This window comes from Solanum stenotomum, chromosome 2 (assembly GCF_019186545.1).
Source record: "Solanum stenotomum isolate F172 chromosome 2, ASM1918654v1, whole genome shotgun sequence".
NCBI lineage: Eukaryota > Viridiplantae > Streptophyta > Magnoliopsida > Solanales > Solanaceae > Solanum > Solanum stenotomum.
In genome coordinates, this window is record NC_064283.1 from 32,709,032 (window position 1) to 32,727,721 (window position 18,690).

General features: G+C 32.4%; 1 long non-coding RNA gene across 1 annotated transcript; it reads right to left on the reverse strand.

Moving 5' to 3' along the window:
- Positions 1 to 430: 430 nt before the first annotated feature.
- LOC125857066 (uncharacterized) lies at positions 431 to 7,389 on the reverse strand. The gene is made up of 3 exons (XR_007445588.1): positions 6,986 to 7,389; positions 3,888 to 3,965; positions 431 to 872 (listed from the first exon to the last, which is right to left on the reverse strand). It is a non-coding gene; the product is annotated as an uncharacterized LOC125857066 (long non-coding RNA).
- Positions 7,390 to 18,690: the final 11,301 nt, after the last annotated feature.

Below are 18,690 nucleotides of genomic sequence, written 5' to 3' on the forward strand. Positions count from 1 at the left end.
TAGTTTCTACTATATAAAAGTATAAAATAATATCTAACTATCATGTCAAATAATAAGATATATAAACATATGAGATTTTAATAGCTGAATGAAGAGTAAAAACATCAAAGTCATTATTGTTCAAAAATCAATTGTACTGAAATAGTGATTATACTACTATAGTAACAAAAACTAAGATATGTTGTCATCTTCATCATATGCTTCATTACTTTCCAAAGTTTCTGGGTCAATTTCTAATCCTGGTACTCCTTCTCTAACCCATTCAATGTCTTCTTCAGTTTCAAATGTTGTGTCATCCAATTGTTGTTCAGGCCACAACTCCATATGTCCTTCCTTATGCTCAATTGTTGGTGTGTCATCACCTAAATCATAAAAACCTCTTGGATTAAGTTTAACAACCATTCGTCACTCCTTTTATCGACATAAAACACTTGTTGAGCTTGAGAAGCAAAGATGAATGGTTCATTTGATAACTGATGTCTTGTATACAGTAGATGATTAAAATTCACAAGAGTAAATCCATAATCATCTTTCTCAATAAGACCCTTGCTATTGTTCACCCATTTACATTTAAACAATACAAACTTGAGATTCTTGGAATAATATAACTCAATTATGTCTGTGAGGATTCCATAAAAAGAAACCTCTGCCAATATGGGATTTTTATCTTTTGTGCTTGCATAACTTTGAGTGATAGCCTTTAACATAATACCACTATTTTGAGTTTTTCTCTTAACATCATGAGACTCTGTTAAGTATCTAACTCCATCACATATATAGCCAGTCATTCTTTTTGCTTGTATTAATGGGCCAATAGCTAAAGTTTGAATATCCTCAGATATTTTTTCACCAGCCATATGCATCTTCTCGACCTAGCATTCAAAAATAAAGATGTGATCTAAAAGTTATAATTACCTATATAGTAATATATGAGCTAATATTTTAGCTATTTGATACTTACGTGATTTCTAAACCATAGTTGAAATCTTTCATTATGAATTTGATCCATATTATGTCTTGATATACGAGGATTTTCCTTCTTGATTTCTTGTATATGTTCACTACGGAAGTAAAACACATAACTATTTAATAAAAATTGAAAGAAAATTATTTAATACTTAATTACTAAGTATAAATTATGATTTAATACTTACTCACGATATGAAGTTGTGGAGGTAGAATTAAATAAAACATATATGTGTGCTTGAGCACGTGTAATGTCATCAAGCTTAAATCCTTTCTCTCTACTTGATCGACGACCCTCTTGGTCTGTCGTTTCATTAGATAAAACATCATTTCTTAGAGGTGGATTAGACTTAGTCTCGACGTCATCTAAATACCATGAGCAAAACATCATTAACTCGTCTATCCAACGTCCCTCTGCAATCGCACCTTCTGGATAACGTCTATTCCTTACGTAGTTTTTAAGACAAAGCAAGAACCTAAAATAGACAATTTTTAGAATACAAATACAATTTCTTGTAAATATGAAAAAAAATAACAAAATGATACCGTTCGATAAACCACATTGAGCGATATTGTGAAGGTCCTGCCAACATTGCTTCTTCAGCTAAATGGATAAGTAGATGTTCCATGATATCAAAGAAAGATGGAGGAAATATTCTCTCCAAATGACATAGAGTCATTGCAACTCGATCTTGGAGTCTTTTTAAGTCACCTATCTTCAGATCTTTTGAACAAATGCCCCTAAAGAAATTACTTAATTCAATCAATGGGTTAAGTACATTCACTGGCAGGAGATTCCGCAAGGCAATAGGAAGGAGTTGTTGCATTAAAACATGGCAGTCATGACTCTTCAACCCATGCATTGTGCGTTGCTTTAGATCAACACAACTTGAGATATTTGAAGCATATCCGTCTGGAACTTTCACATCTTTTAACACTTGTAAGAGGATGTCTTTTTGTGTGTTACTCAATGTGAAACATGTAGGAGGAAGATAATATTTTCCATTAGCCTTTTTCTTAGGATGCAAAGCTTTTCGGATCCCCATCTCTTGTAAATCTAAACGGGAGTTTAAATTATCTTTTCCTTTTCCATCAACATTCAATAATGTCCAAAATATATTGTCAAAGACATTCTTTTCAATATGCATCGTATCAAGATTATGACGAATCATATTGTCTTTCCAGTATTCCAACTCAAAAAATATGCTCTTTTTGTTCCATATATTTTGCACCAAATTATCAACATCATCCCATTTCCTTTTACGAGATTTGGCCAATAGATCTTTACCAAACTTGTTTTTAACATTATTCAATTGTTTAAGAATCTCAATTCCCGTCAACCGTTTAGTTGCTCCATCTAACTCCACAAGGCCATTGAATGCCACTTTATCTTTTTGAAACTTGTGTCCATGAGATAACCATCGTCTATGAGACATGAAACAATATTTGCGCCCATTTTTCAACCTTGTATGTTTAATTTTGGTAAGACAACATGGAGAAGCATATCTAGTTTTCACACCATATCCTGATAAGTTACCTAACCCTGGAAAATCACTAATTGTCCAAAGCAATGTTGCACGCATTTGAAAAATGTGATTGTTTGATATGTCATAAGTGGCAACACCAACCCACAATTCTTTTAACTCATCAACTAAGGGTTGTAGATAGACATCAATATCATTACCTGGTGCACGAGGACCATCAATAATAGTTGATAATATCATATATGGTTGTTTCATGTACAACCATGGTGGCAAATTATATGGAATCAAGATAACAGGCCATGTGCTATGTGGGATAGACATAGACTTAAATGGACTAAAGCAATCTAAAGCCAATCCAAGTCTAACATTTCGAGGATCTCGAGAAAAATCTGTATGTGCTTCATCAAATTTCCTCCAAGCAATACTGTCTGCAGGATGTCGCATTACTCCATCTCTAGTGCGACCTTCAGCATGCCATCTCATTTGAGTAGATGTTTTAGCTGACATAAATAGCCTTTGAAGTCGTGGTATTAATGGAAAATATCTAAACACCTTTGGTGGAATTTTTGATGTTTTTGAACTGGAATTAACTGATGCCCCTTTGAATTGTTTGTATCTTGGAGCTTTGCAAAACTTACATGACGTTCTATCTTTCGTCTCATTCCAATAAATCATACAATCATTTGGACATGCATGTATCTTTTTATGTTCAAGTCCTAAATCTTTAATAATCTTCTTTGAATCATAAAAGGAGTTGGGCAATGTTTCACCTTCTGGAAGCACATCTTTTAACAACTCTAATAGCATGGAAAATGATTTGTTACTCCATCCATTGAGACACTCTAAGTGTAATAGACGAACAAGGAACGAAAGTAGTGAATACTTGCTTCTAGGATATAACTCACGTTCAGCTTCTTTCAGTAAGCGAAAGAATTCTTCAGTCTTCTTATCAAAACCCATGTTATGTTGATTTGACCCATCAAATCCTTCAGCACTAGTGTCCATATCAACAAAAGATGTAGGAGGAATTCCAAATGCTTCATGTAACATGTCTTGCATCTCATCACCTTTATCTAACTAATTGACCAATTTTGATGAAAATAGCTCCTCACCATGATAAATCCAACTAGTGTAACTAGTTAGAAATCCATCAACCACAATATGTTCAACAATCAAATATTTTTGAACAAATTTCATATTACGAAACTTTCGACATGGACACAATATTGCAGATGCATCTGGCCTATCTAATGATGTAAAATGAAGAAACTCTTTGGCTCCACTCTCATATAAAGGATCAAGCCTATTCAATATATTTATCCAACTTTTATCCATTAAGTCTATAACCTATACTTATAGTAAACAAGAATTATACCCTCATACTATTAAAGACTAATATCTCCATACTATTAAAGAAAACACAAAACACATACTAACCTGCAAAGTCCACACAAAGAGTCCTGAAATTGATATCAATGTTCTTCCACTACGGTTGCTTTCTTTGTAATCTTCAAACTGCAAATCAATAGTTATATTTCAACAAATCACTATAATGTATGAAGGCTAGTCATGTGAAATTATTAGTACTTGAGGTAATATACTCACCTCAAGTAAATCAAGTAGTAAAAGAGAAGAGAAAGAGAGACAAAAGGTGAATCTAACGGAACAATGAAGACAAAGGTAATGGTACACCATTACAGGTTCTTCTCCAAGACTTATACATGATGCATCTAAATTGCTGGATAAAAGAAGTTAACTAGGCAAAGTGACCAAGCTGACTTAACAAATAAGACGTCTTGCATTATATGTCGAAATTTACTTGGTTCTTGTTGTTTCAATATATAAACGACAAAGCTTTTAAAAACTGAAATGAAACAAATAATGTCATACCATAACTAGGTATCATTTTTCCTAGGTTTGTTGGGAGTACAATACTTACCTACAATTATAGGTTTGTTGTTCATACAATAAACTGTTCATATGACTGTCAAACTAAAACTTTCACATTCTTCCTAGATTTGCTGAAGTCTAATATAGAATATGCCAGAAGAGAGATTCAATTATTGTTTTGTTTAAATTGTAGCCAATAGCCTTGTGGTGTTCATTTTTGCATCTTGGAGTGAACATAAAGTTTCTATTGCCCCTTTAATAATTCGACAGATCATGTATTCCTATGTAACTATATGAATATCAATTATTGTCATTTTTGTAGAGAATTCCCAATTGAGAATGGGATGACATTGCAGCTCATTTACAGCAGCAAGCAGTTCAAGACAAAGGATGTTTGGCAGCTGGAACTGCAACTACCAACGTACATCGTAACGCGTATTTCAAGAAGACAATGAAGGCCATGAAAACCCCTTAGGAAAGATAACCATTAGCTTGATGGCATCCTAATATCTTACTCTTCGGATGCCATTAAGAAAAGATAACCATTCTTAAAGCATGTCTCTAGCACACATAGCAGCAAATGGAAAAGAACAAAACACCTTAATGTAATTTCTACGTTATAAACATGAAATGAAACTACTTAATAAACATGAATGTTTTTCAGTGAACTTCAACACTAGGTTCCTATTGATATGATTTTTATGTTAATCTAGTTCTAAATTTAATAGAATAGGCAAAAAATGATAATTTTTCTTGACACTAGTAAACTTATAGCCATTAAGTAACACGAAGAAGAAAAACAATTTGGCACCAAGCTAATTCAAGGGCCTATTCAAAACTGAATACATGAAGAGTATATGAACTATAAAGGAAGCAGACTGTATATGGTACCAAAAATCTCTACAACGTCGAGTTTCAGAACACTGAATCTAAATCTGCGATATCAATAAGAAACAGATTTTTCGGCATATAACAAAAAGCAACTATAGCTATTAATTTGGATAGAGAACTAAAGAAAAACAAGATAATATTAATGCAGAAGTAAGACGAGCAGTAAAGATTAAACATATGCTCGACAAGTGAGTATTTCTTTTTCTGATATTGTTAGCTTCCTTAACCCTTTACATGTTGATGCTAACGGTAGCCATCAAGATCACAACACGTGAAAATTAATATTCAGAACCAAAAGAAAATATGAAAGCTTTAAAAATAATAGGAAAAGAGAGGAGTCGAGAAGAGCAGTTTCTGAACTCCAGTGGTTTTTCTTTCTTTGCTTTTCACATGCAAAGGCTGCTTATGATAGAGCATCGAACAATTTAACCAGTATGTTACGATTACCTGTGATGGAGATGGCTACCATGAATTTCTTTGCTTGAGCAATGTGTTGAAGGCCTGAGGCGATCTGACTTTAAGCAGGATTAGGTTTTTTTTTTAAAAAAAAGTTTCTTATTACTAATAGGAGGGAATATTTTATCGTAGTAGAAAAATTAGAGGGAAAAGTTAATAGCATGAAAAATTAGAGAAAAAAGTTGATAAATTTTCTTTTACTTTAATAAACTTAAGACGAAAATTTTATTTTTAAGCCAATTATTTCAACTTAAACTATAAACTTTCACTTAGAAGCTGGAAAAAATATATAAAATCCAATTACTACAACTCAAACTATAAAGTTGCTCTAGGACTACATAAAATCCACTTACTTCCACTTAAACTTATGATTATGGGCTCACACTAAGCTATATATATATATATAGGATGGCAATATTGAGCAGTAACATCAAGTAAATGACTAAGATAAAGAACATATTGAAATCAGGATAGAGAATTTTATATTTAGACAAAGATAGGAGGGGGCTAATTATCAACTTAATACCACAATTAATAAGGACAATTAAGCTTCAGAATCCATGCTCAACTAGATCACTGTAACATGCAAAATATACTAAAGATGTAGTACAAATGATAATCACGAAGAACAGGATTCATATAGGGAAAGAAACTACACATGTTGAATACCAAATTGGACACATATATAAGAAAATATTAACATAAGGAATCTGATTTAATACCAGACATATCAAAGGCTTCATTACAACACCATCAAGAATACTATAGAAGTGTACTGCCAACACTCTCATACTCTAACAAAATAATGAGCAATATTTGACAGCAGAGGACATGTATAATACATTTCTCTCCTAAAACAAGATATGAACACTTGTTTGAACATTCTTTAAAGAATACAAACTCAAAATTCAACTTATATTCAAAATCTGTTGAATGTGCAACTGCATAACTCATTCGGCACCCTCCAAACACAACGAAAGAATGAATACTATTTCAACAATATAAGAACAGAACAATATCATGATGAACTAGTGAAACAAGCTAAAATATGAGGCAGGCATAGTGACCATGAGTTATGAAGAGTACAATGCGAACAGAGAAATAATTTCAAAATAGACACTAAGTGATATTAGAAACGAAACCTACTCTACCAATCTCAATGAAAATAAGATGAAGATTAAGAATGAAAGTTAGACTTAAACACATCACGCAAGAGAATCTTAGAACCAATCAAAGAACACATCATTATCAAACATTTAGTGCAAATTGAATCAAGAAAAGAGCTAAGAGTGCTTTACCTCGTTACGAGCAGTGACTGAGACAATGACAAGCTGAAATAAGCTATTCCACTACAACCGACTTCACTGGTGACCTCGAACTCAAATGAACCTTGGCTAGTGATGGACGGAAAGAGCGAAACTAACACCATGGCTTGCGCTGACGAACAATGACAGCAGACATAACCTTCTTCCTGAGAACTGTCTTACCCTTCTTCACAGTAGCCATTACCATATCTCTAACACAAGTTGAAGGCAACCTGTTAAGCCTTCCCTTGATCCCTTTCACGGAAATGATGTACAGGTTCTTCGCACCAGTGTTATCGGCGCAGTTCACCGTCGCTGCCACCGGCAGACCCACTGACATTCTGAACTTGTTCATGGTGGAACCTCATCGTCCTCGTTTCGACATCCCGGACAGTGTTGTTCTTCACGACCCCAAAAAATCTGAAGCCTTATAGTCGAGATTGAGAGAGATGACAGTTAGAAAAGGAAAGAAGTAGGGCAGTGGTGAGAGTACGCAACCAATCAGAGTTCAACCAAAGAGAAATAAAGCTATATCTCAGTAATGATGAAGGCCTTTATTTGGAATATTAGATTAGTGAAGTCACAACAAGCTTTCCAATGGGTTCAAATGTTGCATAAGGTTCACCACTTCACTTTTGTTGCATTAATTGAGCCTTTTATGTTACAATTGTATATGCTATGCAAAGGTTGAACTTGTGGAAGGATCTATATCAGGTTGCAGATGGTATAGATAGGCCTTGGTTGATTGGGGGTGATTTTAATATAGTTTTAAACGAGGAAGAAAAGATAGGAGGGTTACCCGTCTTAGATACTTCCAAGGGTAATCCTGGTCCTAGTTCTACTACTTTTTGTGTGAGAGATTATAATGGTAATCTAGTAGGGGCTAAGGGTGTGAAGTTGGTTGATTCTTCTAACTTGATGGCTGAGGCAATTGCAATTAGAGAGGGTCTGCAATACTGTTTAGACAAACATTTTCAACAGATTATTATTGAGGTTGACTCTTTGTCAATGGTTAATATTCTTAATGGAGAGTGGGAGTCACCTTGGAGTGTGACAATGGAGGTCAACTCCATCAATAGAATCATAAATTCTATATCATTAAGAGTACAACACTCCTTCAGGAAGGGAAATACTCTTGCTGATTTTTTTGTTAACCTAGTTTTTGTTTTTGCAGGTAATTATGAGTTCAATTCTTTCCATGAAGTCCCAACAACAGCCAAGAAGATAATAAATTTAGAAAAATGTAACACTCCATACATAAGAATCAAGGAGACAGATTCGCCAGGTACTAATTTGATTATCTAGTTCACAAAGTACTACACAACAATACGATATACAGGTACCGATAAGAAGCATGAAGGAGTTTACAATTGATGCTTAACTTTAGCAAACTTTTAAAGTTTGAAGCTATTTCGGTTGGTTAACTGTACCATGCACCTGGTGAGAGCATAGGGGTGTCCAAAGTGGTACTAAATCAAGACTCTGAAGTTCTTAGTGGTGTATTAGATTATTGATAGCTCCTATCTGCATCCTCCACAGATCCAATCCAAATTTTTTGCAAACCCATAAATCGTATAAGCAACAATGAGTTAGTTTTCCAATTCAAAGGTCTAAATTTAGATGGTGGTATTTAACTCTTTGTGGGATTCAACCCATCAAAGATTAGACTAGAGAAAAGGAGTTCTAGTTCATATATAATACTTTTCAAGTCTTACCTGGAGCATTTTATAGCAACACCCAAGAGCAGCATTTTCTCAGATTGGGTCGTCTCCATAGATTCCGATCTCCGGAGTCAAGTTTGAGTGTGAAAACAGCTGAAATGGTGGAGATACGACATTGAAAAATTTATATCCGGCGAGCGACTGGTGCTTGGAGATCATCAATGGCGGTGGCATAGAGATGGAAGAAGATAACTTTCCATTTCCTTCTTTAGTTGCCTAATTTGGTTTTGCCTTTCTTTTTCAGCTTTTTGTTTTATTTTATTTTGTTTTGATGATATATTCTCTTTTTGATTTAAATAAATGAGGTTTAAAGGGACTCACTTTTAATTATAAAAGAAGGGAAGAAGTGTGATTTTTTTATTTTTAAATGGGGTAGTTTCTTTTTTATTTTTTCTAAATTTATTTTAAATTAGTAATATAAAAAAAATTGATTATCAAAAAAATTTATAAAATAATTTAAAAATTGTGGATCTTCATACGTTAAATGGGGTTGTTTTTTTTTTCATTTTTTAAAATATCTTAAATTATATCCATATAGCAAACCTTACTTAATAATATAAAGAAAAAACTTCCAATCCAAAATAAATAAATTAAAAGAACCCACAACCATTAAATAATTAATTTAAAATTTAAATTTCAAATATTAACTAATCTTATCCCTAAAAAAAACGTCTAAACTTACATTTTAAAATACCAATAATATTTTATTTGAATTAGTTTTGATTTTTTTTAAAAAAATCAAAAAATTACGAAATGGAATCGACAAATTATAAACATATTTTTTATTAATATATAACATAATATATAATCATAAGGAATAATTCTAAATATCTTACATATGCTTTTATGACAAAATTTATTTTTTTAAAATTATTTTATAAAAAACAAAAAAATATCAAAAAAAAAATATTTCAAACATGTATGTATTCCTTGTTTCTTTCACTAATCTTCTTTGTGTGTGCAGTGCAATCATCAATTAGATTCCATCATCACGTAGAATACATGATTAATTAAATAAAAGTATGATAAGAAATAAATAGAGTTGTGAAAGCAAGAAACTAAATTTTTATCTATATTAAAAGATGAGTAATAGAAGGACATAAGTGAACAAATATTTTTTAAAAAAACACATGACAAAATGTTAACACAATAACACTACATATGAACAAGAAAATGAAAAAGTAGTAAATAAAAATTTCAATGTAAACCGATAAATATTTAAATTTGATATAAGAAATTGTTTAGAAATATGAAAAATATCATGCTTATACTAATAAGATCATGTAATTGATATCATACTATATATAATGAAAAAAATAATAAAAATAATAATCAATGAGAAGCTCTCAAGCAATATTTTAAAATAAAAATAAAATACAAAATTTTCATGTGGATATTTTAGTTTTAAAGGTAATACTCAAATTATTATATCTAAGAGAATAAGTTCAGAATCACAATTTAGTAATGATATTATTTGAGTTACAAATGAAATACAAAATGAAAAAAGTTTTACCAAATACCAAATACCTAACTGAAATTTAAAATTTTGATATTTGATATCTACTTTTAACTACCAATTTCGAGTTACTGAATTCGAAATTTAGAAATTTCGAACGTCCACCCCAACACTGGTTATACAATATAGCTTGCCAAAAGTTAGGATTGGCAAAATTAAGCCCATTCGCCCAACCCGTTTAAGTTTGGATGGGTTATTGATCCGCTTATTTATTAGGTTAACTCATTTCAATCCATTAAAATTTAGGTGATATGTAACAAATATTGAATCAACAGAAATCTTGTCAAAATATTCTTAAAGAACTTTTTAAAAAAATTTATATGTTATATATAGCCATTATAAAGAAAAATAACAATTTTATTAGGTACTAAAATATTGTAAAAAGAATAATAAAATAAGTAAATCATAGTAAAATTTGGGTTGGATTGAGTTTTGACCCGTTCTATAACTCATTACCGGACTTGACTCAAGAAAATCTGATTTGGGTTGGGTCTTGACCCGTTTGTTATCTTTACCCATAAAAAGATTCTATAATTGGGACTCGCCTGTACAACCTTAATTATTTGTTGTTTTTATGATAAATATATTTTTCAATTAAAAATTTACATTTTATAAATACAATTTGTTTATTTATGATTATATTATAAGCTGAATTTATTTGCGTAATTATTATGTTTATTTATATTTTGATTTCTCTTAAAATGTTCACTTCACTACTAAATTACACATTTTTCATTAAATTTTTTATTACTCACTTAATAATTATATTTTATCTATAATTAAAATGTGGATAACTTTAATAATAAATTTTCTTTTACTTTAATAAACTTAAAATGAAAGTTTTATTTTTAAGCTATAAAAGATGAAAGTTATATTTTAAAACTAAATAAGATGAAAATCTTATTTTTAAGCTAAATAAGATGAACATTTTATTTTAAGCTAAATAAGATGAAAGTTTAATTTTTAAGTTATATAAGATTAAATTTTAATTTTTAAAACATACGGCACAATGATGGAAATGCACACACAAAAATATTTAAGCTAAATAAAATGAAAATTTGGGATATTTACCAAAAATATTTACCAACTAATGACAAATTGTATGGACAAACGCTATTAATTGCCAAAAATTTTCCCAAATATTACTTGGGAAATCTATGGCAAAAAATTCCCCCAAATATTTATAAGTGTGCCCTATAAATACTCATTAAAAAATAAGCAAAAATAACGAGTTCCTTCCAATAACTTTTTTCCCGAATTTCAGAAAATAAGAGTACTACCATATTTTTGGCTAAAATAATAAGCTCCCCCATATTTTCTATTTCCCCCCAATTTCTAAAAAAACAATAGCCCTAAATTTCATTCAAAGGTTTCTGCTCAATCAGTTTAGCTACGTCGCTTATTTTCAATTCTCCATTCTTATGCGTTTATCTAATTTATGACTTGGAATTTTCACCCATGGTAACCTTAAGTCTCCTTGTTTGGTGGGAAAAAGTGTTGGGACTTTTGATGTTTTTGGGAAATGGAGATAAAACAAGGTTTTTTCTCAGCCTTTGAGGAAGAGGTGGTGCGGGTTATCGTCAGGTAGGTCAGGAGCGATGAGTCCGCCGAGAAGTGGGTCACCCATCACCTCTTTCCTTCGGACACTACTACATTTTAGGCCTAAGGTCACACTAAATCTGGACAACACTTATAAAGTGTTGCCTAAAATATTTTTTGGTACTCTTTTAAAGTGTTGCCTTAATTTTTAGTTTTTGGCAACGATAACAATAGCAACACTTTTAAAGCATGCTCTTTAGTGGTATTGGCTACATTTATCAGTGTTGTCATATCATGATATAATTGGTGATACTTATTTACACATATGACTACACTTTTAAAGTGTGCTATTTTTATAATTCTAAAAACAACATTTTACAAGTGTAGCATTATAGTTTTTTCTAAAATTATCACTAAAATATTGTATTCCCTCCAATATATTTAACACTCCCTCCAATTTCTAATTGGCCAAAAAAAGAATTCATAAAGAAATAAAAAAGCTCACCACTATACGTTCTTGCCCCAGATCAAAATAGGAGTTGCTAAACCCTATTTCCCTCTCCTTCACATTTCCACCCATAAATTGTAACTTTGTCGAGAAAAAAGTTACAATTGTAAAAAAATCCATACAGAAAAAAGAAATCTTCAGCTTCTTCAAGAAGAAGACATGGATTGAAATGGCTAACAGAGACGCAGTTCCAAAAATTTTACCCAAAGGTGAGGAAAAAGATCCTCTTTTTCGACACCCCAAATTCTCAATTACTAGTTGTTTGTTGTTGGTTTTTCATTTTCTTGGATTAGTATTGAAAGAATTTATTTGGTGTTTATGTTAATGCAGTGAATCTTGATTGATCGTGATGAGTACCAATCTTTCTTGGGTGTTTTTCATCAGTTTAATACATGTTTTCTGGAGAGTTGTTAAAGCTGTATTTCCCCCTTCTTTCTACAGATCATGTTGTTACTGTACGTTTCTCTCTTCTTTGATGACGGATGGTAATTTCCGTACTTCTTCTAGGCCTTCATTTGGGAAACTGAAGAAACAGTTCGAAGAACTCCGACATCGTTTGGAGGAGTTGGGGAGTCTATGGTAGCGGATATGGGTTGTGGTGAAATATTTATTTGAAAGCTTGTAAATATCACACAACTTTAACAATTTTGAACTCAAACCATTTGAAAGGGCTAAGATAAAATTTCATGAAAAATGGGGTGTCTAAGCTTCAAAGGGATGTTTCCTTTGCAATCTCATGAAATAGCACTAGAAAGTTTGAGTTAAAGTTTCATTGGATTCTATTTTCATTTACTTCGAAAGTCCTCGTGAGAATCCTTGGTGGTGGAATTATCTCCAGCAACTCGAGTTCAAGTTCGCTGCCCAAAAGGAGGTAGAATACTTTTAACTTTAGTTCGTTTAATTTCTGTTAGTTTTGAGTTTGCATTGTTCATCACCTTATTGGTTATTATGTGTTAAGATTGAGTGGTTTGGTAACAAAGTTTGCATTTATCGTGTGGGAAGTTTACTCTACATGAAAGAGCTCTTGATTCTTTCACTTGAGTGCTAGCTGATCATCTTTCCTCTATTCTGCTTCCAATGCCTACATTCATCTGTTTGCATCTCGTATTTAAGTTATATGACTATTCATCTCATTGAATGTGACTGTTCGACCCTTGAGATAAGCTTATGTTTTAGAGTCGTTTGATGGATATTTTATACTGCCTTGCTTCAAGCAGTTGGTTGGAAAGTTGTGTTGATCGAGTGCTATAGTTCTTGAAGAGCTACTCGCTGAAGAACACGATTCACAATTTCTTGTTGAAGACGCTTCACAGATGAACACGCCTCACTAAAATGCTTCATCACATTGAAAGGATTTTGACGGAATAGGGTTTATCAGGTAAGAAATTCTATAGTCGAAATTTTAGCTTTAGAGTTTTGATATTCTTGTGTATGGGTGTTTGTGGGAAGTTGATAAATACGTGTCTACATTTGTTGAAAGCATATGGTTTGATTCTTTTCAACTTTTTCTTCCTGAAAGCAATTTTTCTTGGACTTATTTAGTTGGGTATTGAATTATTGTCTTAACACGTGTACTGTCATTAACTTGAAGCAAGCAATGTATACCATTTCATATGCAATACAACAATAATCGAGTCTCTATGTCCTCTGTTTTAGATCCATCTTTCCCACTCTTCCTCCATGCAAAGAATCATCAATTGCTTCAAACTCTTGCAACCATGGTATTAGATTCTTCAAAAATTGGGATAAAATTTACATGAATAACATAGAAAAGTAAGAACGACAAGCATAAGAAAAGATATAAGTTTGAGTTCACACATGTAGTCTATTTATATTCTTCAACATCTGGTACATCAATTTATTCGTCAGGGATTTCTAAAGAAGGAACTTTCTTTTCTACAATCTTGACTTCTCTAATTTCAAAATTCCTGGAAAAGTTGAGGCATTTAATATCAATGGTAATAGACTTTAATGAAGAAGTGATTATTCAAGTTACTAACTTAAATCAAACTAAATTTAGAGAGTGAAATTTTAGTATGGGCTAGTAGACATGCTATGTTCCCTATGTTTCATCTCAAATCTATATTAAGTGAGCTTATTATTTGATATACTGATGATATATAATGTCTTGTGTCCTATTCAGATTTGGAATGAAACGTGGCTGGCTGGATTCTTTTACCAACCATGCAACCACGAGTTATTTGTCAAGCACACTCTTAACATTGAAATGGCCATCGTCATGGCAAGGGTATGATTGCAATAACTTCTTCTATTTCCAGTTTTGGTTACCTTTTGATCCACTTCATTACCTTGTAAATTTACAGGAAGCTGGCATGGTCTTGATATTGATGAGCTAATGCATCCAGCTGGAACTAGTGAGTATTCTTTACGGAGACTTCTGGCAGATATACCTGAAGATGTTGACATGGTCATATTTCCTAACTATGTAAGTCATTGAGATTGCTCTAGGTTGTCTTCTAACTCTATCTAAGCGTATAATTATTTGTTTTCATATTCTGTTGTCTTTTTTCTTGTTAATATCTTCTCTAATGATGACAAATATTTCAGGAGAGCAGTGTTGAGAGAGATGATGTGAAGGAACCTTTTAGTGAAGTAAGATATCTTTTCACTGTATCCTTTTTTCTTATCTTTCAAGTTCTAGAGTTAAATTCAATCATTTGTCTAGGAATATGTTTAGATTTTCTTGAAATAAATTTGGATAATTCTATTACCCAATACTTGAGAATGGAGCAACATCTAGTAGTCAAAAAGTCATCTCTTTCTAGACGAATGAAAAAGAAGGTTGCGTTGGATTTAGACACTGTGGAGGCAAGAAAGTAAAATTGTATCTTGCAAATATAAGTAGCTTGAGTGTTAGACCTTACTCTTTGTTTGTAGCAGCCAGAATTTCTTCGAGAAAGTTTGCGTAGTCTGTAATTTATTTTAATTATGCAACTAAAGTTCTTTTAGACTGTTTACCAGTAATACATATGTATCATGTGGTAGGTCTCGATGTTCAAGAAGAATTATGACCATCTCACAAAAGAAATGTACTTTGGAAACTACAAGGAAGCAACTTGTGGTAATCCTAACTACTTTTTGACTTACGGAAATGGTAAATCAGCTACTCGAGTTCAAGGTCATCTGCGTTCTAATGGTGCTCATAGATGGCATAACTACATGAAAAGCCCAAAGTATGCTTGTTCGGCATGTTACTTGTTTTCCTTTTATCTTTATTTCGTTTCTTATTTATTCCCAGTCCTTCAAAAGGTATTTTGTGTGGTTCCTTCGATTTTATGCTTGTCTTGGTGTCTTCAGTAGAGTGTCTTGGTTTTGTTGGAGTTGAGTTTCCTCTTTTTCCATGCTTTGTTTGGTGCGACTGCTATCTTGATTTACTGGACCCCTCTTTGGAGTAGAGTGTATTGATCTTGTGTGATTGCGACTGCTACTTGTCTTGGTGTCTGCAGTAGAGTGTATTGATCTTGTGTGATTGTGACTCTGTTTTGCTAGAATTTGCTGTGTCATCTTCCCCTTTTTCCACCTTGATTTCAGCTTGATTGTTGGTACCTTGCCCCATAGGGGAAGTAAAAGAAAAAAAGATATCTTCTTTGACGTTTATGAGAATTCCACCAATTCCAGTTCTGCCTGTGTTCCCAAGAGAATATCTTGGGATATTTCTCTATCTAAATCTGTAGGAATTCTAGGAGCTCTAAGATAGATTAAAGCTTCATCTGAAAATTCCATGCTACACCAAAAGTAAAACAAAGTTGAATTGTTGCAGCTGAATTGTTGAGCTCTAAGATAGATTAAATTAGAATTCTAGGAGCTCTAAGTTGCTTTTGTAACTCTGTTGCAGCTGAATTGATTTTCTTGTTGAATTGTTGGGCGTCTTATGAACCGCAATGTTATCTACTGCTACATCGATTTATTGGGGGATGTAGAATTTAACACTCCTTAGCTGTAAAGTGGGACACTCTTTTAGGACTCGAGTACTTGCATTGAATTATCTCAGGATCAAGCTCTGAGATTAGTCCTAGTAGAAGTGTCTGCTGAAATAAAGTGTGAAATAGCTCTGCATTTTCCGATGTAATAAGATAAAGATTTCTAGTTATGAGTATTTAATCATTTGGAGGTCAATCATCAGTAATTTCAGCTCATCTGGAAAGAAAATAACATAACAATTACATTTAATCTTAGACTTGGCAGCAACTCATATACACTATACCCATGAAGATACCCTTCTCACTTGTTTTAGAGAAGACTACAATATTGCTTCCCTTTCATATTACCACTCTCTCAACTTCCACTTGCCAGTACTAGATAACCAAATAATTTTATTGTAGTGATTTTTTTGTGATCGAAGTGACTTGATTGTATAAATATCTTTTACGATGTTAAGTAACTGTGCTGGTAAACTAAGTCTAAGGTGTGTGTGGTATTCCACACTTTTTCCTTTAGGAAGATGGAGGAAAAAAAGTAGTCCGAGACATGACGTTCAGGTCTCTTTTTTGGGTTATAGAATTTATACTTTTATTATACAAGACCCTTCACTCCAATAGAACTTCTAACTTTTATTACTACTGCAATTTGATTTGTTGTACATTGTTTTTTTTGATTGTTAATTTCTCTTTAAATGTATAGGGAAATGGAGGTGATCAAATTTGAAGGTTCGCCACAAGTCAATTTGATCTCATTGAAGTGGAAGTGGAAGTGGATAGTGAAGAGTTTTTGAACTATTGTAAAAAATTTGAATACATTATATTTGATTATGTGAAGTATATTCATTGCTAGAATATATTGAACTATTGTAAGAGTACTTTTTGAACTATTTTGTACACATATTTAGAAATTGTGGCATATAAATATTTTATAGCCAAAATAATATTACCACACTTAAAAGTGTAGCCAAAGGACTGTAAATTGTGGTATGCACATGGGCAAGGGCTACACTTCAAAGTGTTGTCATACATAAGATAGAAAAGACAACACTTTAAAATCGTGGGCAATAAGGAAGCAAAGGCCACACTTGGCTTATGGATTATAAATTTTAGCATGTACATAAGAAAACTTACACTTAATAAGTGTTGTTGTAGATGAGATATAAAAGGCGACACTTTTAAATTGTGACCAATAACAGTAGTTCAAGTACTTTAATGATCGGGTTTTAATTTATATATAGTGACTATGGTAGTCGGCGAATGCCGACTGCTGCAGTCGGTAAGTATTTTCCGGTGCTCAGTCTGCCGACTACTCAAAAGTAGTGAGAAAGTCTTTGGAAAACTCCATTTTCCGATTACATTTCGATCAATTTTGAAGTCGGCAAACAACGAAATTCTAGTAGTGTAATATATTCGACATTTGTATTAAATGTCGCTACTTTAGCAACACTTTTGCTAAAAGTCGCTAAATCAATGACATTTTACAACAAATGTCACTATTTTAGTGACATTTTTTCTAAATGTCACTAAAATCAATGACATTTTGCAGTAAATGTCACAACATATTCGACATTTATATTAAATGTCACTATTTAAGCGATATTTTTACTAAATGTCACTAAAACCAATGACATTTTGTAATAAATGTCATATTATATTCGACATTTGTAGCAAATGTCATCATTTAAATGACATTTTCGCTAAATGTCACTAAAAACAACGACATTTTGTAATAAATGTCATTATTTTAGTGACATTTTTTCTAAATGTCGCTAAAATCAATGACATTTTGCATTAAATGTCATAATATATTCGACATTTATATTAAATGTCACTATTTAAGTGATGTTTTTTCTAAATGTCACTAAAACCAATGACATTTTGTAATAAATGTCATATTATATTTGACATTTGTAGCAAAATGTGATCATTTATATGACATTTTCGCTAAATGTCGCTAAAAACAACGACATTTTGCAATAAATGTCATTATCATAGTGACATTTTGGACCAAATGTCATTATATTTACGATATTTGATACCAAATGTCATCATTTTTACGACATTTGACATCAAATGTCATTGTTTTATGACGTTTTGTTCTTAAATGTCGTGAAATTCTTTATTTTCCGACATTCGTTTCAAATGTCACCAAATTAATGTTGTCGTATGTACATTTTCTTGTAGTGAGTCGACATGAGGTTCAGCCCGAGACGATGAGCCCTAGTGCCAAATCCTAACACTCAGCTCGAGAGAGTGAGTGGGGTAAGGCGTAGGCTGGCCTTTATGCGGTAAATGGGTGTCCGAGAGGAATGCATTTGAAACAGAGTAAGTTGCCCGAGAGGGAACTTATTTCCATCTAAAGATTAGCCTAGTCACTATTATCTTGAAAATTTACTATCGAAAGCATGTACCCAACGATTTATCTCAACTTGTATTGCGGTCACATCCCAGGTACTTTTCCCCATACTTGATGT